The following is a 25,310-nucleotide window of genomic DNA, read 5'->3' as shown; positions in this document are numbered from 1 at the left end:
CACAAGAAGAGTCAGTTCTTTTTTGCTAGCACATATACTAAAATTGTAATGATACAGACAAGATCATTGTGGCCCCTAGCAAAAATTATATGAAAATTCACAAAGCATTCCATATTTTTATGGAGAGAGCATGATTAACAGGTAGAGAGATGCAGTTAGGACAAATAACTTCTAATATTCTGTAGTACAGTAAGATGACTACCTTTGACAACAATTAATTGTATATTTCAGACTACCTAGCAGAGAGGATTTTGAATATTCCCAGCATAAAGAAATGATAAATGTTAGAGGTGATGGACGTACCAATTATCCTGATCTGATCTGATCATTCACATTGTATACATGTATTCAAATATCATGCTATATCCCATAAATGTGTACAATTAGGATATATCAATTAAAATGCAAAAAAATAATCAAAAGATGTACTTTAATGGCATTATTAGCAACAAACATTTAAACACACACAAATACAAATAGAAACAAATGTTTACTATAGAGATTTCTTTTTCAGTCACTTCAAGTTCTTTAACATGCTTCCCATCAAGAGATGGAATCTATTTCCCCAGCTTTTGAGTCAGGACCTACATGTGACTGCATGGACCCAGAGAACACTGTGGAAAGGATGCTTTGTGAGTTCTGAGGAGGTCAAAAAAGCCACATGACTTCCAGCTGGCTCTCTGGAGTACTAAGCTGTCCAGTGAGTTCAGCCATCACAAAGTCACTACCCCAGCTTAGTACAGCCTTCCAGCCAAACCTCCACCCCAACATGCTGCACATGGAAGTGAAACCAGTTAGTCCATCCATTTGAGTCTTCCTCAGTCCTGGCTAAGATGTCATTGAGCAGAACAGCCATCCCACTATGCCTTGCCTGAATTTGTTACCCTCACTATAGGTAAGCATCTACAAAATGGTTGGTGTGTTATGCTATTTGGTTTAGGGCAATTTGTGCAGCAACCATTATTGAAACATCCATTAGCTGAAGCATTTATTAACTAATTAGTAGTGAAATCCTATGGCACCATCTGAAATGATAGGTTGTGATTATATAACACAGGAAAATCATGTAGTGTCCACAGGAAATATTACATGTGCATTGGTTGAGGTTGTGGGGTGGATAGATAGAGATATATCTAGAAGGATTTTCACCTAGATATAATTGTTGCCCTGGATGGGCAGATGCTTTGTGGTTGCAACTTCCTTCTTTACTTGAGCTGTTGTGTTACAGTTTTCTACTCTATATTCTAGTTGTAGACTCATCCTCCAGGTGCTGTGCCTGTTGGCTGATAAATAATCCACAGTTGTTCCTTTGCATGGAGAATTGCCCTTGGCCAAATGGAAGTCCTTTTGCCAGAGTCCATTTATATCCCTGATCTCAGCCAACAACTGAACAACACAAGGAAACCAAAGCCAGCCTACTTGCTTCAAGGGACAGCCAATTCTGGGGTATCATTAACTTCCTATGAGATCAGGCTGAAGCTGGTCTCCAATTGAGACTCTATACCCTTGCTTAAATTCCCCCCTTTCCTTTCCTGCTACCCTCAGTTCCCTTCTCCTGAAGGGACATTTTCAGTAGATCACCCAAAAAAGAATCCCCATCTAGGGCTCAGCTTCTGTGGAGACCATTCTGGGTCAAGTGCGTTATTTTCACCACCAAAAAATAACAAGAAAAAAGCAACCAAAGATGTGTTGGATCAGTTACACTGAAGGGATTAGGATAAAGTAAAGGCAATATCACTTATCAGATCATAGGATCTCTAACTATGCTTAGATGGACTTTCTCGTGCCTCAGAAGGAGCAAAGACCAAGACATCAAACCCACAGAGGTTTCCTTTGTTCTGCATCATTGGGAGTCTTGGTCATTTAGATTTCTAGAAAAGTCAGCCTTACATTATGCTTTCCTCTCTTCCTTTCTCTAAGCTTCTGTCCCCTTGGAAACAACTATCTTTACCTCATCAAAGATTTTAATCTTGCCTCTGCTACCAGAGAACTCTTTTTTTCATTAAAACAGATCAAGAAATTCATTCACCAGACAAAAATGTCCAAGGCAAGGCTGGGGTGTAACTCAGTGGTAGAGTACCTGCCTCACACATGTGAGGAGCTGGGTTCGATTCTCAGCATCACATTAAAAAAAAAAAAAAAAAAAAGATGTTTTTTAAAAAATGTCCAAGGCAGACAGTAAGCCTGTTTTCACAAATAGGAGCATCTTGGAAAAGCGATGACTCCAGTGGTCCTGGAGGGTGACACTCAGGTCTTCAGGGACACGAGTACTTCAAGAAGTCACTTGGGTCAGCCTCTACTCTGAGCCTCCGGAGCCTCCTTCCCACACTGTGCTATTTTTTTGTCAGCCATTCAAATGAGTGCAATGTACGGAAACCTGGACAGAAAACTATCAAGATTTTTGACAAATGTCTTTCAGGAATGGGCCTGAGGCCACCAGGATCCAAAGATGCATTAAAGATTCATCACAGAACAGCAGACCTGTTCTGTCTGACCTTAGCATAATGCTAGTGACAGGGAGGGGAAAGGCATCCTACCCAGATTCCCCACCCCCAAGATATTCAGTCTCCCTCCCTCTTCCACTCCACACCTCGGTATTTTCTTTGAGGACGCGTAACACTGGAGTGAACTGTAACTGAGTCACTCAGAATTAATACCTAAGAAGTAGAACACTCTCTTCCTTTGCAGTGACTTAATAAAACAAAAAATTTATCCCTTCACAGGTCAGAGGATGGTGAGCCACAGGCGTTTCTAAAACAGAAATACACTTATACATACACACACACACACACACACACACACACACGGAGTAAAGCATTCTTAAAAGCCACTAGACTAGTCTCAGAAACTTCCAGAAAATCAGGAGTAACTCTTTATGCAGAATAACCCCAAGGGACAGTAACGGCACGTACCTGAACACTTGAACATATTTATTCTGGATATATGGAATGTGGCTTTCTTTCATAACATTTTGTGAGATATTTTACTTAAGCTCCTGCACACATAAAAAAGAAGAGAAAGCAAGGGAGAAAAGAAAGAAAGAAAAAGTCACCACCTGCCAGACTTACTCCATTTTTATCCTTAGTTTGAAATCCTTTTATCATTGCATTTATATTCAGAGTCTGCTAAGATGACATCATAGTTCTTATTACATTTTTAAACAGCACAAAGCATAGTTGCATGCCAAAAATATACATTGTTAGCATGTCATGTTTTTTATTCATTTCTCCTACTTCTATTAAATGATGAAAATAGTATTCAAAAATTCCCACTTCCATTTGGCCACAAACCCTTTAAATAGTAACATAGGGCCTTACATACCTATTCTTCGATTATTCAGTCAGCAAACATACTTATTGTTCATAATAATAGCAAACAATGACTGGGGTCATACACACGCAAGAAAGACCCTGTGCTAAGGCTTTACATGCATAACTAGTATGTTGAAAACCAGGACTTTCATGTTGAGTACTTGTTAGAGTAAAGGCTAAGCTTGTTTAATAAGTAACCAAAATATGGTAGTTTAAATGAGGATTTTTATTCTCTTTCAGGACCACCTAGAGGGAAATGGATAGAAGAGCTTGGCCACCTTCACCATGCTTTCCAATAGCTATTTCCCAGGGGAAAAAAATGGAATATTCATGGGAAATAACTTATCTTTAAAAAAAATCAGAAATACAACTATCAGAGTTGAAAAAACTAAGCATTTCCTTCCAGGCAAAAGGGAGTAACAGTACTAAAAATCAAATTCAGTGAGTTAAAAAATAGAAGGGGCTCAACATAAGAAAGAAGCACATAAGGCAAGATTCTGGAGGAATCCTTTGATTGATTTAGAAGAGGACTATGAATCCCCTTCAGGATGGTCATTTCTCAGCTTTACATCAAAAAAGCTTGCGAAGAGTTCCCCAAGAGGTCCAAGATTGTTTGCAGGAATTTTGGCATGCACATTCTCAGAACCTGGCCAATTGTTTATCCAACAAGAATCTGACACAAAGTTGTACATACCTTTTCTACTCCACTCAAAACTGCTGCTCTAAGCAGTCCAAAAGCTACATCAGCTGGAGGGGAGACTGAGAAATGTCTTTAACTCGGGGGTTCTATGGCTAAAAGGAAGATAGGAAGAATGGTTGCTAAGTAATAATCATTGACTCCTATCATATCCTACATTGCCACCCAAGTATTCTTCCTTCTTCCAATTCACAGGACCCCTTACACTTCCTCTAGAAAGAAAAACACATATTCCATTCCGTTATTGCATCCAGCCCAATATCTGGGATCTACAAATGATGCACAGTAGACTATCAGATCTGAGGTTGGTTCCTAACTAATAGGCAGGTGACTTGAACTTTCTCCCTTTCCAGCCACCTACCTTCACATCAAAAAGAAAGTGGTAGAACAGAAACGGCCCGTCCACAATAAAAATTTCCACTTAGAAAAGAATAAGGAATACTGTGTCATCACTGACTCATAGCAATGATGATATCCTGCTAAGCAGTAATTTTAAGGACCCCTGCCCTTGTGAGGAAGTACTAGAGAGCACTCTCTTTGGGCAACTCATTTCTTGCTCTTTTGCATGTTTGAAAACCTGATGGATTCCTCAGGGGTGAGAAAATTCGCAGGCCTTTGCGATCTAGACTTAAAGTTTCTTGGGAAATATAATTACTTTCAAAACTTAATGGCTTATCTATTTTCTTCCAGTTGGTTCCATGCAGTGGTGTCTTGGGTTTGTCATGCACCAGCTTGCAAGAACCTGGAGTGTGTGTTCCCTCCCAACTCCATACGATCAGTGGTATCATGTTGATAGCATGAAACAGGCCATGTGGGAGTATTTACACCATGAAAGACAAACACTAAAAATCAGAACATTTTTAAACAACAACAATTAAAAAAAAAACATGGTCATTATAGATTTACTAGTATCACTGGTTCTACACTAAAGCAACCATGCCCAAGAACTCTCCTGAATACCGTACTTCCTAAGCATGCTTGCTCTCCTCTTCTTTACAGGTTTCTATACGGCTTCCTGGGCAGCCCATTCTCTTATTTCAACAAAAGCTGCCTTAAGGCTGAGTCAGATGTCATTACTTTCATGTAATTAATGTCTATGGGCTACATCCCACTAGCTGAGCAGTCTTAATGGCACACCTCTAAGTACATCTGTGAATGAGTCTTCTCTCCCGCTGTTTCGGGTAGAGAGAGAGAGAGAGTTGGCTTTTCCAACCTTGCAGGCCCAGATCTTTAGACCTTCAATTTATACTATAGATCAAAGGCAGAGAGAGCCTCCACTAGTACAGTTCCATTTTCTTCCCTCTCTGCTTAAAATTGGCACATTTTTGTTCAAGTTCATTTCTTTCTTCAGAAATCTTGTTAATGCAGCAAGAAGCAGTCAACATTCATGATAGCCTACCTTTTTCTAACCACTTCTCTAAAGTAAAGTGGTCTGCACTTCAGGTCATTAAAGGTGACAGTTTTACCAATTATATTGCCAAGGCATAACAAAATGGTCATGAGCATTAATATATTTCTAGCCTTAATATATTTCTGAGTTGTCTTCTACCTATCAATACATACTTTAGATTTTTGTGACAGAGGCAGCATATTTTCAGATATTTATTTCTGTGTTAAGTAGATATAAGTTAATTTTATAATGAAGATACCAAAACATACAGTGTTCTAGATAGATATAGTTCATTTTTCTTGTATACCATCCAAGAACCAAACGGTCTAAAGCCAGGGGTTTAGCTCTGATATCCTTGACTCGTGGTCAAGTGGAACCATTATTATCATTTCCTATCCACAAGAAAAAGAACAACCTGATAAAGCAGCACATTTTTAAGAAGGTGACCTAGAAATTGGATATAGCCCTTTTACCCACATCTCATTGGCCCAAACTTAGTCATGTGGCCATGCTTAACTTTAAGGAAGGTATCTTGAATCAGTTCTGACTGCTATAATAAAACACTATAAGCCAAACGGATCTATTTCTCACAGTTCTGGAGATTGGGAAGTCCAAGATCAAGGGGCCAACAGACATTAGTGAAGACCAACTTCCTGGTTCATAGAGGGGACTTTTTGTTGTCTTCAAAGGGCAGGAGACAAAGCCAGTCTCCACAGCCTCTATATAAGGGCACAAATTCCATTCATAAGGGTTCCACCATCATGGCCTAATCACCTCCCCAAAACCCTGCCTAATATGGTCACATAGGTGATTAGGTTTCAACATATTAATTTGTGATCAGGGTGTGAGGGGGACAGAAGGTTGGGGAATGTAGTCAATAATGGAAATTCATATGCCTAGCTAAAAATTAGAGAGACTATTACTAATAAAAAAAAGTGGAATAGAAATTGTGAACGGTTAGTCATCCCTCCACATGCCTGAATAAAAAACAAAACATCATTTATCACATGGCTTCAGGCCTTGCATATCAGCTACAGGAAGTGGTACTTATCTGACCATTTGGGTAAACTCTCATGTTGGTTTTTAGAAATTTCCCTCTAAAGTAAAAAACTGACTGGTTATTTTAGTCCCTCCAAATAATTTCAGTTCACATATATGTTTCTAGTCCAGTATAATAATTAAAACTCAAACCCCATTGAACATTATACCTTCCCTTTCTTGTGATTTCAGGTATGTGAAGGTAAAAAACCAATATTGAGAAATGAGTATAGAGTTGGTTTCTTTTCTATTTCTCTTCCTGTGCCATTCATCTTCACCCAACTCAGAGACCAGTCACTTACCCTCCATGGTTGAAGTCACTTGCCCATTGACACCTCCCTGCCTCAATGCAGTAGGAGCTCACAGCTCTATTTCATTTTGGTGGAGAGGCCCAGAGAAAAGAGGTATGTGGGTCTGATTCAAACTTGTTGCCAAGGCTACCTTTTCAGGAAATTTATGAATTACTCTCCAGATACCTGAATGATGTACCACCAGAAGAATAAAACATGTTTCATAATATGTCTAATGAGTAGAAGAGGGGATGTAAATTTACAACAGATATGTTTTGTGAGAATGAAAAGAAAGTAAAAATGTTTGAACAAAGGGACTCTATAACTAGCTTTTTTTCTAATTGACAATATTCACAGCATTTGAAATGAGTGGTCATGGGAATTGAGCTAGTTTTGCACTAGGTTGCTGTCCTTAAGATAGGAAACCATATCATTCTTTCAGTTTAAATCCTTATTTGAAAGTGTGTCTTGTTTTAAGATATTTCTCCTCACCTAGTTAATTTCAGATGTGCTACTCAAAGGAAATTAATGCTAAATTTTCCAGAATAATCTGTGATATAGATAGAAATAAGCCATTCACAATTCACATTGAAAAACCTCCTTCATTATGGTTGTGAGGCCATTTGCAATATCACTACTGCAGTGCTGTTTGATAAATTGTCCATTTGTTTATTCCTCAAAATAGAGTATTAAGATAGTAGAAGGACACAGTACTCAAGTTCCACCCTAGGTTGAAGAAACAAGTCCAAGATGGAGAGAAGGACTAACACTCATCACAGAACCCAAGTGCTTTCTCAATTTGAGTCTTTAAAAATAAGAAAAAAAATCTGGAAAAAAAAAGGAAGGCTTCTTCTAAAAGATGTTGAAAATTGATAGCAAAATGTTATTATCCAATTTTCCAGATTAGCAAACCAGACTTCAAAAGGTAAGGTAACTTGCTCAAGTTCTTACTACAGATAACACTGGAGATAGGGTGCAGACCTGGCTGAGTCCATGCTCTTTCCCACCATCCAAGGCAGCCTCTCTGATAATAGCAATAGTTATTGTGGTAGATTGTGTTATTGTTCCCAACTATTCACTCCCCTTTCCTTTAAGAGAATGAAGTGTACTCATTCGCTGACATGACATTTGCAGTGACTTTGCTGGTGCTTCTACACTTCCCTGTCAATGATGGGCTTGGTCATGTGACTTACTTGGGCCAATGGAATGAATGGAGTGTCTGTTAGCTAAGCTCTTGCTGAAGATTAGAGAGACATCACTGTTTCCTCCAAGTCTCTCCCTTCACCCTTTCCCCCTCTGCCATGGATAAAGTTTTTCCCACTTAGATGCTACTCCATCTGACTCAAGGTATTGACATGGAACAGGAGCAAGAATAAATGTTTATGGTCCTAATCTGTTGAAATTTGGAATTTATGTTTTTACCGAAGCACAACTGATCAATATAGTTGCCATCTCCTAAGATGTGAATTGAAACAAATCATTGAATCTTTCGAGAGTAATATATTGTTCTTTGTTATTCGAAAAGGTAATCTGTATGTGTCTGAATAAACCAAGAATCTTCATATGATTTATGAGAAAAATATCATTTCCTTCACTTCACAAAGAAAAAGCAGACTTCAGATTAAGTAACTTGGCCAAGATCATACATAGAATGAGTATCGCAAAGCCATTCCCAATCGTTATCTACCTGTGCCATTGCTACCAAGGCATAGGTCTTTCTTATGATAGTGCATTACATCTTCTTGCAGGAAAGAAAATTCCAGAAGATTAATCTACAGAGGGTTCATGACACTGGAACTTGAAAACTCAGAATCTTCACCCTTTAACAAGTCCAAGCTGGAAGTATCCAAAATTTCAGTATATATCACAATATTTTTCTCTTTACTAATCTAAAGAACTATGTTATATTGTTTAGAAGAAGCTACCACTTCTAACTGGAGTTAATTATTCTTTATATTCCACCATAAGAAAACTTCTTGGTTTTTTAATCAATATTCATGGGGTTTGCTTATGGACTTATTTAGGTGTACACCACCCCCATTACCCTCTATGAATGCTCAAAGACAAAGTATGGCACTTTTGAATACTGGAAAATCCAATTCAACTTTATGGTTCAATGTTATAGGGGCAAAATGTAGTTTGATCAGCCTAGAAATCAGAAAGTATCACACCCCTTGTTACCTGTCAATATCCTGAGTGCACAATCTCTAGGGCAATGTGGAAAACAAAATATATGACTGGGCAATTTTCATCAAGGAGTAGATATATACTAGCTCAAATTAAATTAATTCCCCAAGCAATTTAAAAATCATATGGAAAAGATATTTAGCCATTCTTCTATTATTTTATGATCTCATTATCTCCTCTCTTCCATCTACATTTTCTTAGAAGCTAAATTGGATTTTGTGGGTTTTGCTTGTGTTTTTAAATTTAAGATACTATTTAAGACAGAGAAGTCTTGAATATGTATTCACTCTACATTTCTTTAAGTCCATTCCTCTAGCCTAGGGGATTGTTTTTAAGAGTCACAATTTTGTCTTGGTCTTTTATATAATGCACACTCTTACTTTTCTCTTGTGACAATAAGATATAGCTGTTTATTACCTTTCAAGGTTTAAAAGAAGCAGCTGTACAGTCAAAAATGTTCAGGGAATAAGAATAGATTACTACAAATTGTTCTGAATCTCCCTTTGGTGAATGAGTCAGAAACTCATTTCATCCAAATTTTCAGTCCTTGTATTTAGACACATATTTACAGGCTTGGAAGTTAGCAATAAAGTGCTTTCTGGGGTTTAGCTTCGTTGACTTCATGGCAGTGACAGGCTTTTTATTGTTGTTGTTTTGTACCTGAGTAATAACACCCTCATCCCTTCTTTCCCTTGTAATTTTCTTCTGTAATTGAGCAAATATTTTACAAGAATTCGATGTCACCATGAGAATACTGAGCTTCTCATTCCTATTTTCTAACATAGGTCATTTGTGGCCAGATTCATTATAATCTCCATCTCTTTATAATTTGTCATGCTATAGAACCTAAAATGTGACAGTTGGAGAGGCTACTTGTGATTGGGAAATAGCAGAAGGAGGGAGACATTCTATAAAGTGGCTTGAAGATATTATAGACTCAGATTTTCCTTTAAGGCAAAATAATTTTCTAGAATCATGGCCTCTTTTCTTCTTCAATCTCGTTCTGCTAGATAAACTTGGAAATGCCAGAAACTCTAATTCTCTTCTAGAGGAGACCTGGGAAAGGTAAATGCCATGGACAGAGGAAGACAGAGGTATATTGGAGTAGCAAGATGGAGGCCAGGAATAACAGTCATATATGCCAACTCACTAGTCATCATTAGGCAAACCAAAGTCCACTCTGATCCACTGTAGCTACTTTATATTGTACATGTTACATTTATTATTTTCGATCTTCTCAGCAACCATGTGAAGTTGGTTTATATTAATTTGGAAATGAAAATGGGTCTTTGAAGGGCAAGAGATTGGCCAACCTGAAATACAAACTGAAGAGGAGCTGATTCTAAAGTCTGAGTTCTTATTGATGTGCTAGTTTCCTTTTCAAATACAAAAAAAAATGTAAAAATAATAACAAATGTTAAAACCTTAAAATGTGCTACTCCAAGCCAAGATATAGCATCCATCAGATTAATTTCAGAATGCATTACATTTATCTGCCTGCCATTTAGATGACCATTCTTTTCTTGGAGACTAAAATGAATTGACTGTAACCCCCAACTTCCCATATGGTGGGAGTTCCATGTCTTCCTAGGATTTAGAGGGGCTTACCATTCACCTGTTTACTCTGGCTCGAGCTCCAGCTTCTGAAATAGTTGTTTCTGGAGCATTCACTTTTCTTTCCCATAGCTGTGGATTGAAAATCATCATCATCATCATCTCAAGTAAATTGTGGCTTAAATAGCATTGTGCTCTTTCTTTATGTGAACACTGGGCAGAAAACAACCCTAATGAAATCTCTTTCCTAGAGGTTACTTCCTAAGACTATCTTTAATTTGTAATGAAGTAAAGTGTATTAAGCACTCACATCTTACTTTCTTCATATGATTGGAGGTCATTCTGTTCATGTAAGAGATTGGGGTTTACAGTTAAATCACTTGAATATCCAGGAACACAGTAATCTCAGATCCTGTGAAGAGAATGAATACCAGAATCAGAAAAGATATCAGAAATTTGCTTTTTTAATATCTTTAAAATAATTTACTTTTAGTTGACAAATAAAAATTGCATATACTATATGTTTTAGGGGTATGTTGTGGAATAATTAAATCATTCTAATTAACAGACCTATTATCTCACTCACTTATCTTTTTGCTAGTGAAAACAATTAAATACTATTTTAGCAATTTTGAAATACACACTATATTATTTATTGTAGTCAGCAGTCTGTGAAATAGACCACTAAAATTTTATTCCTCCTCTCTAATTAAAATATCATACTCTTTGATCTACATGTTCCCTTTTTTCATTCACACATTCCTCTAGTCTCTAATAAATAGTAGAGTCATGATTGTACTATTTACTTCTGGATTTGACCTTTTTAGATTCTACGTGTAAGCAAGAGTATGTGCTATTTTTCTTTCAATACCTGGCTCACTTCATTTAGCATAAGGTCTTCCAGGTTCATTCATGGTTTTGCTAATGACCAAAAGGGGGTAGTATCTTCATAAAAATTCTCTCCATACTTTTCTGGGTCAAGGTATATGAAGGTGCCAGCTTAGCCAGTGAGGCTTGAGTACATGCTGCAGAGATTGAGTATATCATAAATGAGAGACAAATACAGAGAGATCTTGATATATTACTCTGGCTTCTGTGCCTGCTACATAAACTTCTGCTGGCATCTTGACCTGTTAGATGAGTTGTGAGTTTATTCCAACCTAAGAAATTGATTCCCCACGCCCCCCCCCCTGCACAAAACCTTGCATCAGAGCCCACGTGCTTCAGGAACAGGAGCGTCACACCTTGCTGGGCTGATGGGCTCCCATAAAAGCACTGCCATTTGCAACATATGTAATGGGAGCTGTCTGTCCCCTTAAAAAAAAAAAAGGTTTTTTAGACACTGTCTAGAGCCATACAAAATAGCTTGAATTTGTTTTTTACTTGGTTCTCTCTCAGAACCCATTATGAAAGCCTGCTAAGACACAGCAAACATCATTGGTTCAGCCACGCTTGGCTTCTGCCTTAAATTAACAGCAATTGTGGGTTTTAGTTCATTAGAACATTCTGAAGAAAGATAAAATAATTAATGGCTCTAACAATCAGAATCAGTATGCTCATATCTCAAAAGGATAGCACTTTTTTTTATTCCTCCAATATCTCATTAGGAAAAACAGATCAAATCAAGACAAGCTAATTCAACTCCATTTGTCTCTTTTTAGCTTCAGGTCTTTCAAGGCTCATAAAAGCCCACACCTATCCAGATTAAATTTTGTGTAAATGTATTGAACTGCCCAACTCTTTGCAAACTACACTAGAATGAATGCCTGAGTACATAATACCTTTAATTTATATAAAGACTCCTTTCAGAAAGCCTTTAAAAGTTTCACAAAGGTTATTAATCCTCAGAACAATCTTTTGAAGTTGGTAGGGAGAATAAATCACCAAAGCACACAGTAGCCTTGAAAGAAATATTTTCTCATTAAAAGTAAGTTCAGTAAAATGGTACAGCTGCTGTGGAAAGCAGTTTGTCAGCTCCCTAAAAAGCTAAAAATAAAATTATCACATGACCCTGCAATTCCACTCCTCATTATATACTCCAAAGAAATTATAACAGATATTTAAATTAAAACTTTTAATAAAGTTGTTCATAGCAGCACCATTAACCACAGCTGAGAGGTACAAACAAATCAAATTCATGAACTGATAAATGGATAAACAAAATGTGGTATATCCATACAATATACAATACAGCCATTAAAAAAATGAAGTATTGATAACATATGGATGAAATCTGAAAATAGTAAGTATTGATAACATATGGATGAAATCTGAAAAAAGTAAGACAAAATTTGTATGATTCTATTTATATGAAATATCAAAAATAAATAAAAAGAAATATCCAGACTTGACATATGCATAGAGCTAGAGTGGATCAACGGTTGTCAAGACTTGGGGGCAGAGGAATAGGGTGTGCTTGGTGCAAAGTTTAACTTGGGGATAATGAGAATGTTCTAGAACAAATAGTTGCAATGGTTGCACAATGGTATGAAGTAACTATTTCACTAAAGTTCAATTATATGTTAAGTATATTACACACAATGTTAAAAAAATGAAGTTCAGTTCTCATGTTTCTGAAAGGATATAATGATATGATATAATGATATAATTATTCCTGCCTAATATCTAAGCAGGGGAACTTTAGACAGCTTCGTGGCTCCCCTTAGATTTGAGGTTCTAGGAGGAAAAAATAAAGCTTAGTTTAAGTAATTTCCCCAGTTTCATTAAGTGAACCTCTTTCCTTTCAGGCCTGAAGATTTCCTAAGTTCTCAAGGCCCTCCCTGCCCTCTCCCACCCCCAGGTCCTAACTGAGGTTCTTGTTTATCTCTCCTAAAAGCTCTCAAACCATCACATTATGTCATAACTGTCTGCAGGCCTGTCTCCCTTCCCCACCAGACTCTGTGTTCCTTGACACCTATCACCTTTCCTCTGGCCCTTGAATCCTGACTCAGGGCATAAGAGTGATTTCATAAATTACTCTGCCTCATCTATTAAAATGACAATAATACACTATTTCCAAAGTATTAACCCCTTAATTCACTAAATAATTTATAACAAAGGGTCTTCAGTTTCCCTTTCAATACACCGAACCCAGGTCCTTTCAGGGCAATGTTATACGTGTAAAGGAGGCTCTATAGACATGATTGTGGTTACACCATCTATTACCTTGTGGACAAAAGCATCGAGAGCAGTGTTGAGGGGTGTAGCTCACTGGTAGAGGGTATGAGGCCCTGGGTTTGAACCCTGTCATTGAAAAACAAATGTTTGAGAGAAGCACTTTTGTGACTTCTACTAACTTTCTTGAGTTTTTGATTCAGTGAAAATGAGTTGACTATTGGCTAAGCTAAACAAACCATTCCCAGGCTACTGATGCCCATAGAATGCTTGACCTTAATGTCATGACTAGAATGAGCATCCATAAGAACAATTTAGTGATGATTTGGGAAGAATAAAATCTATAATGGGATAATGTCTTGACATCAATGCAGAAAGAGAAGCTACAATGGAAGCCAGAGAAAGGAATGATTACTTAAGAGACTTCATAGACCATTTTTTTTGATATGCAGGTGGCATGGCTTTTATTGGCATAACTTAGGATTGGTCAACCAAAGATTGGTTCTTATTTTTAGTTACTGCCCTTTAAGGCCTACTGTTCCCCCATCCTGAAGCCACAAGTCATCACTTTTGGCAGCCAACCCCAGACCTAATTGCCTTACAGTTAATGAGGCAATATAATGAGTTAACTTATTCAGTTCCTAAGGATGTATATTGCCAACAATTTGTCTTAGATGGTACATCAAAGTAGATTAAATTATCTTTTTTGTTGTTGTTGTTGCTGTTAACTGCTAGAAAGCTTAGTAATCAATATTCAACCAACTTCTTGCAAAGTATTCAAGACTTGAGATGTCAGGATGGGGTGTAGCTCAGTAATAGACTGCTTGCCTATCATGCATGAGGCCCTGAGTTCAAATCCCCAGAGATACAAAATGAATAAATTAACAATTTTTTAAAGACTTGAAATTTCAGGTTGGTTTCACAGTTTAGCTATTGTGAATTATGCTGCTATAAACATTGATGTGGCTGTGTCCCTGTAGTATGCTGTTTTTAAGTCCTTTGGGTATAGACTGAGGAGAGGGATAGCTGGTGGTTCCATTCGCAAGTTTCCAAGAAATCTTCATACTGCTTTCCATATTGGCTGCACCAATTTGCAGTCCCACTAGCATTGTATAAGTGTACCTTTTTCCCCACATCCTCACCAACACTTATTGTTGTTTGTATGCATAATAGCTGTCATTCTGACTGGAGTGAGATGAAATCTTAGAGTGGTTTTGATTTGCATTTCTCTTATTGCTAGTGATGATGAACATTTTTTCATGTGTTTGTTGACTGATTGTACATCATCTTCTGATAAGTGTCTCTTCAGGTCCTTGGCCCATTTATTAATTGGGTTATTGTTCTTTTGGTGTTTAGCTTTTTGAGTTCTTTTTATACCCTAGAGATTAGTGCTCCATCTGATGTGTGAGGGGTAAAGATTTGTTCCCAAGATGTAGGCTCTCTGTTCACCTCACAGATTGTTTCTTTTGCTGAGAAGAAACTTTTTAGTTTTAGTCCATCCCATTTATTGATTCTTTGAATGTGTTCCCTCAAAAATGTGTGTGTGTTAGAAACTTAATCCGGAATGCAATAGTATTAGAATATGGGCTCTAACAGGGCGTTTAGATTATGAAGCATGGATTAGCGCCATCATAAAAGGGACTCACGGAAGTAGAGTCTCTCCCACTTGCTCTTCACCTCCTATTATAATAGGACATGGCTTCCTTCTCTCTGGGGGATTGCATCAAAAAGGATCCTGTGAGATATGGGCACCCTAACCTTGGACTTCCCAGCCTCCATAAGTGTAATAAATAAATTTCTATTCTTTATAAAGTATCCAGTCTGTGTTATCCTGCCATAGAAACAGAAACAAACTGAGACACACACCTTATCCTGGAGTCAACTATTCTACCCTGTTTTATATCTCTTCATCCAACCTTTTCATTCATGTCTTTTATTCCTGCCTTTGCACTGTATATATTTTTGCAAGTTTCCATAAGTAATTTTAAAACAAGCTTTTATATTAACACATGAATATACTTAACTGTATCCTGAATAAATAAGTGAATAATCAAATATCTATACTTAGCTTCCTTCCTTCTTTCCTTCCTTTTATACTAAGAATATTGAAAAAAATCATAAGGATGTTCATTATTTAAAGAAGAGCCATAAAGATCAGAAGTGTGAAGCAAGTCACAACAGCATGGAGGTATTAACATCTTTCACATTAAGACAAAAATCAAAAATGAGATTTTTCTGACATTTAATTTTCTAACATTGAATTTTCATTAAAGATGTCAAGGCCTCTCTTTCCCTCAGTTCCTCACACACAATTTCTTTGATTTTCATACAATTACTCTAGATTCCACTCAATCTTCTCTAAACAAGTAGACAAAATTATGAATATATATATCTCAAATATATTTGGCCAATTATTTGAATGAATTTAAAGTTGTTTTCCAAATGATCATTTTCTTCTTCTCTCTGGTATGTTGTATGTGGATACCAGTCTATAGAAGTCTACAAAAAGGAACCTCCCCTTTCCCCTGCCTTCTAAGCTGTAAACACTAAGAGTGTCATCAATAGATTCCTACTTGATCGGAGGTGATTAGATCATTTCTCTAACTACAAGTCCTTTCAATATTTCCCTTTGTAAAAACTGTGTTAGTAATGAAAGATGTGAGATGTGTTGCAAGCTTTTTCATCTTATTATACTAGCCCAGTGATCATCTTTGTTTTTTATATTATTATGGGAAAAAGTTCATGATAAATGTCAATTTGAACAAACAAGATCTGTTGGACTTTTCTTCCTCTGCACCCTTTCAAAAAGATGAGGATCCAATTTACTACTCCTTACCAAGAGAAGTTACATTCCAGGGTACATTGCTTCTCTGATCTTCACAAACAGTCCCTAAAAGTCACTAAAAGATGCCAGTTGATAGTGGGCTTTAACTGGGATTAGATGCATACCCTCCTCCAAACCAAACAGAGGAAAAGGTCAAAATAACATGAAAGGACACTCATTAACACAATAGATACTGAGCACAAAGGTCAGTGCTCTCTGAAAGTCAAAAAACAAAGTGATTTCTACAGCTGGCCCAGATAACCACCTGAAGGCTGTGTGAAGCAAAGACAAAGACAAGCTTTCTGAGTTGAGGAGATAAAGTTGAGACTGTGATGAGACCAAGGCCAGAAGTCACAGGAAAGGATATGAGGAAGGTGAGTGATGTTTAGAAAGAGACTTGAGATCCTCAGAGGGTCTACCTTCATAATTCACCAGGATACTTACCCAGTACCTGCATATAAAGAGCATTATCCATAAATAGAGAAAGAATAGTCTGAAAGGGCCAAAGGCAATAAACCAGTTGTTCACCTAGAACTGGGAATAGTGCCCTTCTCCAACAGTCACACTGGAAAATTTCATAATTCACAAGACATCAGACAGAGTACTCAGCACTCAGTCTTGTCTCAGTAGCTTGGAATAATTAGCCTAGAATAAATGCTGCTCTGGTCCCATCTAACAAACCTTAAATGCAGTATCTGAAAGGTGGTTTTCAAGTAATGGAACCACATCCCAGGGAAAAAAATGCAAGATCATTTATAGGAGCATAAAAATATCCAGCACATAAGATGTGAAATATATGATACCTAGGATCCAGATATTGTAGGTACAAAGAAGTAGAAAAATGCAACCCATTATGAGAAGAAAAATCAACCAACTAAAGCACATCCAGAACTGAAATCGAGTTTAGAATTTACAGATAAGCACTTTAAACCAGTTATAAAAATATTCTCATGGCCAGGCATGGTGACACACATGTAATCCCATCAGCTGGAGAGGCTGAAGCAGGAGAATCACTAGTTCAAAGCCAACCTCTGCAATTTAGCGAGGCTCTAAGAAACTCAGTGAGACCCTATCTCTAAATAAAATACAAAATAGGGCTGGGGATGTGGTTCAGTGGTCGAGTACCCTTAAGTTCAATCCTTGATACAAAAAAAAAGTAGTCTTTATGTTTAAAATATAAGTGAAAATATGAAAGACAAAGAAAACTTCTAGATACTAAAACTACAATGTGTGATACCAAAATAGAAGAAATGGGAAAACCAGATTACATATTATAGAAAACAATCAATGAATTTGAAGAAATGACAATAGATACTATGTAAAACAGAAAGAAAGCAGAACTAAAACTAAAAAGAGCTCCAGTTGGCTGAAGGGCAACTTCTAGAAGTCTAGCATACATATAAGTAAAAAGTCTCCAAGCAAAGAGAGAAGAAAGAAAACATAATAATACTTGAAGAAACAATGATTCAATTTTTTTTTACAAATTTGATAAAAACTTTAAACCCAGAGACACAAGACACATTAATTCCAAGCAGGAGAAACCTGAAGAAAACCATACCAAAATACATCGTAATCAAATTGCGTAAGACCAATAACAGAGAAAATCTTGAGCACAGCCAGCTCATTACCTACAAAGGAATGGAGACAAGGTAACAGTCACATCTTCTTTGGAAGAATATGGTGGAGAAACATCTTGAAAGCACCGAAAGAAAGTCTTTTCGATCTAGAATTCTATGCCCAATGAAAATACCTTTCATAAACAAGGGTAAAGACCTTCACACATACAAAAGCTGAAAACATCATCAACTTAGCTGCACTACAAAATTTTAAAAAAAAAAAACGTTAAAGGAAATCCTTCAGGCAGAAAAATAAATATTAGACCAGATGAAATTACAAGTAGTCTATACCAAGCAGTCAGAGCACTTAAAGACCTATGTGACTGCAGCTCTGCCTTCCACACACACAACCCCGAGCAGGTAAGCCAGAGGCCTGTGTGCAGGATAAGAAACGTGGTCCAAACTTCCCCTGGCATGACTCAAGACCTAATTGAGAAAGCACAGTAGGTTCATGTTCAATATCAACTGGAGTAAGAGATGATCTTGACAGGAATGTGAAGAATTAGAATGTGGGCAAAATCCTAGAAAGCATTGAAAAGAGATAGGCAAAGTCAAAACTGCAGGACTCCTTGACACGTGGCATGGGGCTTGTGAAGGACCTGGGCCAACCACACTGAAAGCCAGTGGTGGGAGGACACAGGCTGCCCCTGGGTGCCGTAGACTGATGGATTATCAGGATAAGAGTAAGACCATGATGGGCGAGAGCTGACGCATGGGCCACACAGCTCAAGCTCCAAGGTTAGCTGTGGACTGTTGGATGCCCAGAGCCCTAAAGACTTCCTGTTTTCTGGTGGCAATGAGAATTACTCAAAATTATACAATCGCACAATCCCACAAAATAAATACCCCACCACCATTCAGCAGGAGTGATCCACTCATTAAGCCACTCTTCTGGGACCTCAGGACCTCAGGACGTCTCATTGACCCATAACTGGTAGAAGGCACTGCTTTTCTGAGTATTAAAATGATATAATCCATAATAGCTGTTTAACTATGTGAAAGCAATTACCTAAATCTTCTCTCCTACAAAATATTCATCTCAGTATCTTTAGTCCCACGAGTTGAAGGATGACTTGATAACAACATAATAAATGTCATGCTTTTACATGTAAGACCATACCTGTATGCTGGCAGCCTTTTAATTATGTTATACATTCCATCTTCTGTGGTGTGTGTGTATTTGTTTGGCACTCTTGTGATGACTATGAAATTATTCAAAGCAATAAAATCACCACAGCTGTCACTCATCAGGAGAGACTGTGATCATAAAACAAAGCACAGTCATTTCTGGTATGTTTTAAGGCCATAAATAGGACATTGGTCATTTTGTGATTGGTATTAGGCATTGGTAATTTTGGAAAACAAATTAAAATGAATTGTGTTTGAAATTTTTTCCTCCAGTGCTTTTAGGAAGAAATTAATTTTGGAACCTCTCAAGATCACTTCATTAAAGTTTCAAAATAGAATTCAAGCTGCTTCACTCTGTTATGATCTGCCCTATTTCACTCCTTGACCCTAAATGCAGTTCCCCTCAGATTTACTTTCTCCATAGAGAGATGCTTCTCAAAAGCAAATATGAGTGTCCTCTACTTACAACTTACCAAGAATTCCAGTTTTAAAATAGAGTCAAGACCTACTGGACATCTTCAGCTTTACTTGAGAAAGAAACAAAAGCACAAATCCCATCTCTGATTACACTAGAAATAAATAAATTTGGGATTTTTAAAAATGGGATGAGGAAAGAAAGGAAGGTCAGGTGCGGTGGCACATGCCTTTAATCCCAGCGACTTGGGAGGCTGAGGCAGGAGGAGGGCAAGTTCAAAGCCAGTCTCAGTAATTTAGCAAGATTCTGTCTCAAAATAAAAAATAAAAAGGGCTGGGGATGTGGCTCAGTGATTCAGCACCCCTAGGTTCAATCTCCAGTACCAAAAAGAAAGAAATAAAGAAAGTTGGTGGAAGAACACTAAATTTTCCAAACGAGCAAAGGAAACCAAAATGCCGATCAATAAGTCTATTGGAAGCAAGAAAAATTTCCCAACAGAACCCAGGAAAGCCTCGAATATCAGGTATTCTGAAAGGTGGAAATAAGATAATATTGGGAGTTTTTTTCCAAAGCTACAGGAATGATGTGATAAGATTCTACTGAGATTCTAAGAAAACTAAGCAGAAGCCTATAATATTAACACCAGGAAAAATAAAAATTTGTATAAGAAAAAATATAATCATTGTTTACTATTTGACTCAGCAGGAGATAATAACCAAAATAATAAAAATAAATGTAAGAAAAATATGAAATTATCACATTAGGAGGACTAAAGAGATTGGAAGGAGTGAGTGCAAGAGGGCTAACATTCTCAACTCTCCTTTATCATAAAAGAAATGCACAATATTTAAAAAGCAAACTTACATTATTTAAAAAGTCTGAGAATTGAAAGTTGTTTTCTTTGGAGTGACAGAACATTACATCAGAGGACCAATAGTTTCTGTAATTAGATTTTTAGAATTATTAAAATTACTTTTGTGTGCTATGTGCAAGTATTGCTGTCATAAAAGTTAAGCTGAAAAAATATTTTTCAATGGCTTGCCCTTGCTCTTAGAATATGGTCTGAACCACATGACGTGGTTCGTAAAACCTGTCCATGAGATGGCCACCTCTTTTAACCACTCCAGCCATGCTTCTTAACATTTTACCCCTCCCCTCTAAGCGCCAAACTTCCTTGAGCTTTTTTGCCTCCTGGTAATAGAAGATGACTTTGCTCACCTCTGGGACTTCCCATGCTTGGTTGTTTTGCCAGGGACTATCATCTACCTCTCCTCCCTCCCACCTTTTTCTCTCTCACACCACATCCAGGCCACATGTGCTTCCTATTAACTCCCTTAGTGCTACAAACTTTCCCTGCCACAGCATCTATCACATCATGTGGTAATGTTGCATCGAATTATCTGTCCCCCATCCCCGCCATCAAGAGCATAAACACATGAGAGCTACAGTCCCACCTCTCACGTTCATTATCCTACACTCAGCATTCAGCAAGATGTTCAGTTTAGAGTTATTTCTTGTACAAGAGAAGTAGAAGGTAACAACGACTTCTAGATTTCCAGGATGGTTACCTGTCAGATAGTGTGATATCACTCAGATACGGAATGCTAGAATATGCTTTTGGCAAGAGGAATTGGATATAAAAATTGTGTTTGAAGATACCTGTTGACCTTGAACTGGAGAGAGTTAGTTGGCAATTATTGATATTTCCACCTCTCTAACCCAAATTCTGTGTGTGTGAAGGCAGTCTCCATTGGAGGTACTTATCAGAACATTGGGGAACATCAAATTCTAGGGGGTTGTTGAGAAGTCTGAGAAAGGCAAGGCTGCAGAATAATATCATGAAAACCCAAAGATCATGTCAAGTAAAAGAAATATTTAAATGTGTCAAATGCTTTAAAAGCTGAGAGCTGAAAAATATTTCTTGGTTTGGGAATTGGGTGGCCATGGATGGCATTATGGGCTTGCCTTGTAGTAAGGACAGGAACCTGCTGGTAGGACTGAAGGAAGTAATGCAGGTGTTGTGAACTTTTGCTGTGAGTGAAAAGGTTCAGAGACTTTGTTTTACTTTGTTTCTGAGAGATGTGTGCATATTCCTGTGGGGAGGATTGATTTTTATAGAAAGGAGGAAGAATAATGGAAACACATGTCATTATTTTATCGTCACATTTCTATTCTTGTTATCTGTCCAGCATTTTCCCCTCTTGTCAGTACAGTTACATTTGTCTGTTTTTGATTTCTAAAGAGTAAAAAAAGTATAATACTCTCTGAAATCCCTCCCTGCCTTCTATGGTATGGATATAGTAGGATTATACTATATTAAAATCTTTTGGCAGAATGTTCAAATAGATTAATGGAGAAAATATTAAAATTGATTTTTATGTAAAAAATTGAACTATAATATTTTTTAAAATGCTCATTTTAGAGTTGATGCCCATCACCTCCTAGAACAATTCCTGGCACTCGGTAGCACAGCAATAGAGTTTAATAAATGATGAAAGACATGAAGAAAGAAAGGGAGGGAAGGAGGAAGGAAGGAAAAGAGGGGGGACAATTTGAACTGTTTGATTCATGCTATTGAGTGAAGTCAACTCAAGGCAAAATTATAAGGTACAAAGAATTTAAATTCAGTATTTTTCTTTCTTTTTTTTCCCTCCTGTTCCCCCCTTCCCCTCCTTAATTAGTCACTAAAGCACACTCTAAAGTCAGTATTTTCATATCACCACTTTAGATAATTCACACTAAGGAGATGGTGACAGCATTATTTCAAAGGGTAATTCTAAAAATTCCACCAGGCAGGATGCCTCACCCAGAGAAACTTAAAGTTCTCAAAGTTATCATTTGGAGTCCATCACCAGGCTCAACAAATGAGGTCACTGAAACCCAGAGACACGAATGGCTCATGAGATAGCAACTCTGGGCACCTGCAATTGGCTCTACATTCTACCTACCCTACTCCCTCTAGGAAGTAACTGCCCACTTAGGGAAAGTGCAGCCTGGAAAAGCAAGATGAGGGTGATATTTCCAAAGTCACAGGCAAGCTTTCCAGATGTCCCTTGAAATCCCATAGCCTCAAGCAACACCTCCTTCACAGGGCGACTGAAAGTTTTCTGGGCTATTGGGGATGACAACACCTGGTAAACCGTGAACCACAGAGCAAATGGTAAACTCTAAGGTGAACCATTATTAATAGAACCAGTGCTAATGTAGGTAGCTTTCAGGGCATTCTGGCTGAGCTCTCCTCACCTTGAGCTGGTTCTTAGCACAACAATTTATAACTGAATCCTGTAGAAGTTTAGACAGATTTGCACCCTCAATATTAATTTAGAAGCCATTTTTATAGAAAATCAGTGCCAAGCTTTTTCTGACAGTTTTCTCAACTTCCCTCATGTAAAAATTTAAGAGCTGACAAATCATTTACTGTGTTTTGCTGTCAGTTAAGTTTTGAGACATTTTAGGTAAATATTTCTACCTCACTTCTTTCAGTTGCTGAAAAGTAAAATGGTTTCTTTGATAGAATCAGATAGGTTGAAGGTTTCACAGACACTTAGACATCCTGGGGGGGGGGGCAGATGGGGAAGTGTTTTCCACAGTTAGCACATTTACTGTGGGACTCCACAGGGGCTCAGGAGGGGATTCCTCTCAGTTCATTCTAGTTGTTCCCCTATTGCATAGGATGGGTCCTCACTAAAGGCAAATGTGAAATATTTAAGCAACAAAGTTTGTCTCTGGATTCCTTTGTCTAGTTTCTGATGATGTCCACAAGTGCCATCAGACAATGCTCCCTCATGAACTTTTTTCCCAGGAGGTCACTGAGGTTCAAGGGTGTCAGTTATAGTGCTTTTAGGTGAAAGAACTGCATGCAAAATGAAGTAGCTTAAACAATTGGTTCTTATTGTTATCACTGTCTCACAGAACAAGACGAGCCAGTGGCAGGCACACTCAGGGTTGATTCAGTAATTCTGTGATGTCACCAAGACACTGTTTCTTTTCATCTTTCTGTCCTCTCATCCCTAATATGTCCATATATTTCCTCCCTTGGTCATGGATGGCTATAGCAGGTACAAGTTTTCCAACCACATGTGCCAATGTCCATAAGCAAGAAAGGAAGAGGTGGGGGAGAAGAGTGCTTTCCTCTTATCTCTCCTTGTGTAAGGAGAGAAAATGTTTCTCAGAACCCCCACCACAGGAAATTTCCTCTTCATCTTATTGGACAGAATTGGATTCCAGAAGCATCCTGAGTTGAAAGAGGGGCTGGGAAACACAAAACTGTTATCCTCAGTCTCTCTCTTTCTTGGATTTGGGCACTTCCTGTAAGCAAGGATGAGTAATATGTCACCTACCTACACTTGTTAAAATAATAAACAGTTGGTATTCTAAGCACTTCACGGGCATTTATCCATTGACCCTTCACAACAAATCCTGGGTGTAGGTGTGATTATTATCATTTGGACATAAGCAAAATGATCTGCAGAGATGTTGTGTAAGACAGTGAGGAGGTGAGGGAGCCAAGATTCCAACTCCATGGCCTGATATAGTGTGTAATGCTCCCAACCAGCAGCAGGCGCCACAGCAGGCCACCTCTAAAATCCGAGCACAGAAGAGATCTGAGTGATGCTTGTCTCCCTCTGAAGTGCAAATGTGACATTTCTCCCCAGCTGCAGGCATGGTGTGTGAGAAGAGCAGAGGGACATTCAAGAGTAATGAGATTCCTTCCTGTTATCATCAAGGTTGCAACAGCTGGGGCTGTGATCAGAGCAAGGGTAGGACCTAGAGAGTCCACTTCACAGCCAGGGGCCAGTGACAGTCAACAGCCCATCATGCTAACACCAGAGTCAGTAGAGTCCAACCACCACCTTGCAGGATTAAAACAGAATAGAAGTTTTGAAGTCAGAGAAATGAATTAGGGGCCATTTCCAGTATCTCTCTTATTTTCAAATGAGAAAACTTAGGCACAAATAAAGTGGATTAATTTGTCCAGATTATCCAACTAGTTTATCTAAGATGAGACACAAAAGGAGAGCTTTTATTTCCCCCTCAGTGAACACAAAGAATAACCTAAAAGCATGCCTTTGATGAAGACTTGTCTGATTCTTGTAAAATGCATCCCTAGCACTTTGTATGTGCTTCTGTTAAAATGGTGAATTATTCACCTGTGCATAGGTCTCTTCTTCACAACAGCAGAGGTACATCTTGACAGCTCTGCCTGCTAATTGAGTGACCTGTGTTGAGTTCCATCACCTCTCCAGTACTTCTTCTCTTTCTCTATAGAGAAAACAATTGTTCCGACTTCACAGTTTTGAGAGGGCAATTCAGTTCAATCCCACACAGCACTGTGTGCCAGGCAGATTCAGTGGTGGTAAGTAGCAGTTACTATTGATTTTGTATCTCCCAGCTGTCGACTCCCATGTTTGGTAAATCAACAATTTATCAATCCACTGAGAGGCAGAGCATTAGAGAGGCATAATAATACCATATGGAAAGAGGTCCAGAGAAGGTCTAAATCAAGTGGATACACGTTCTTCTAAGCAGCACATGGATCCTACTCAAAGATAGACCATATATTATGCCATAAGGCAACTCTTAGTAAATATAAAGGCGTGGAGATAATACCATGCACCATATCTGATCATAATGGAATGAAATTGGAAATCAATGATAAAAGAAGGAAGGAAAAATCCTACATCACATGGAAAATGAACAATATGTTATTGAATGATCAATGGGTTATAGAAGACATAAAGGAGGA

Source organism: Spermophilus citellus, assembly GCF_964194105.1.
Source record: "Spermophilus citellus genome assembly, chromosome: 14".
NCBI lineage: Eukaryota > Metazoa > Chordata > Mammalia > Rodentia > Sciuridae > Spermophilus > Spermophilus citellus.
Note: the sequence above shows the minus strand (reverse complement) of the source record.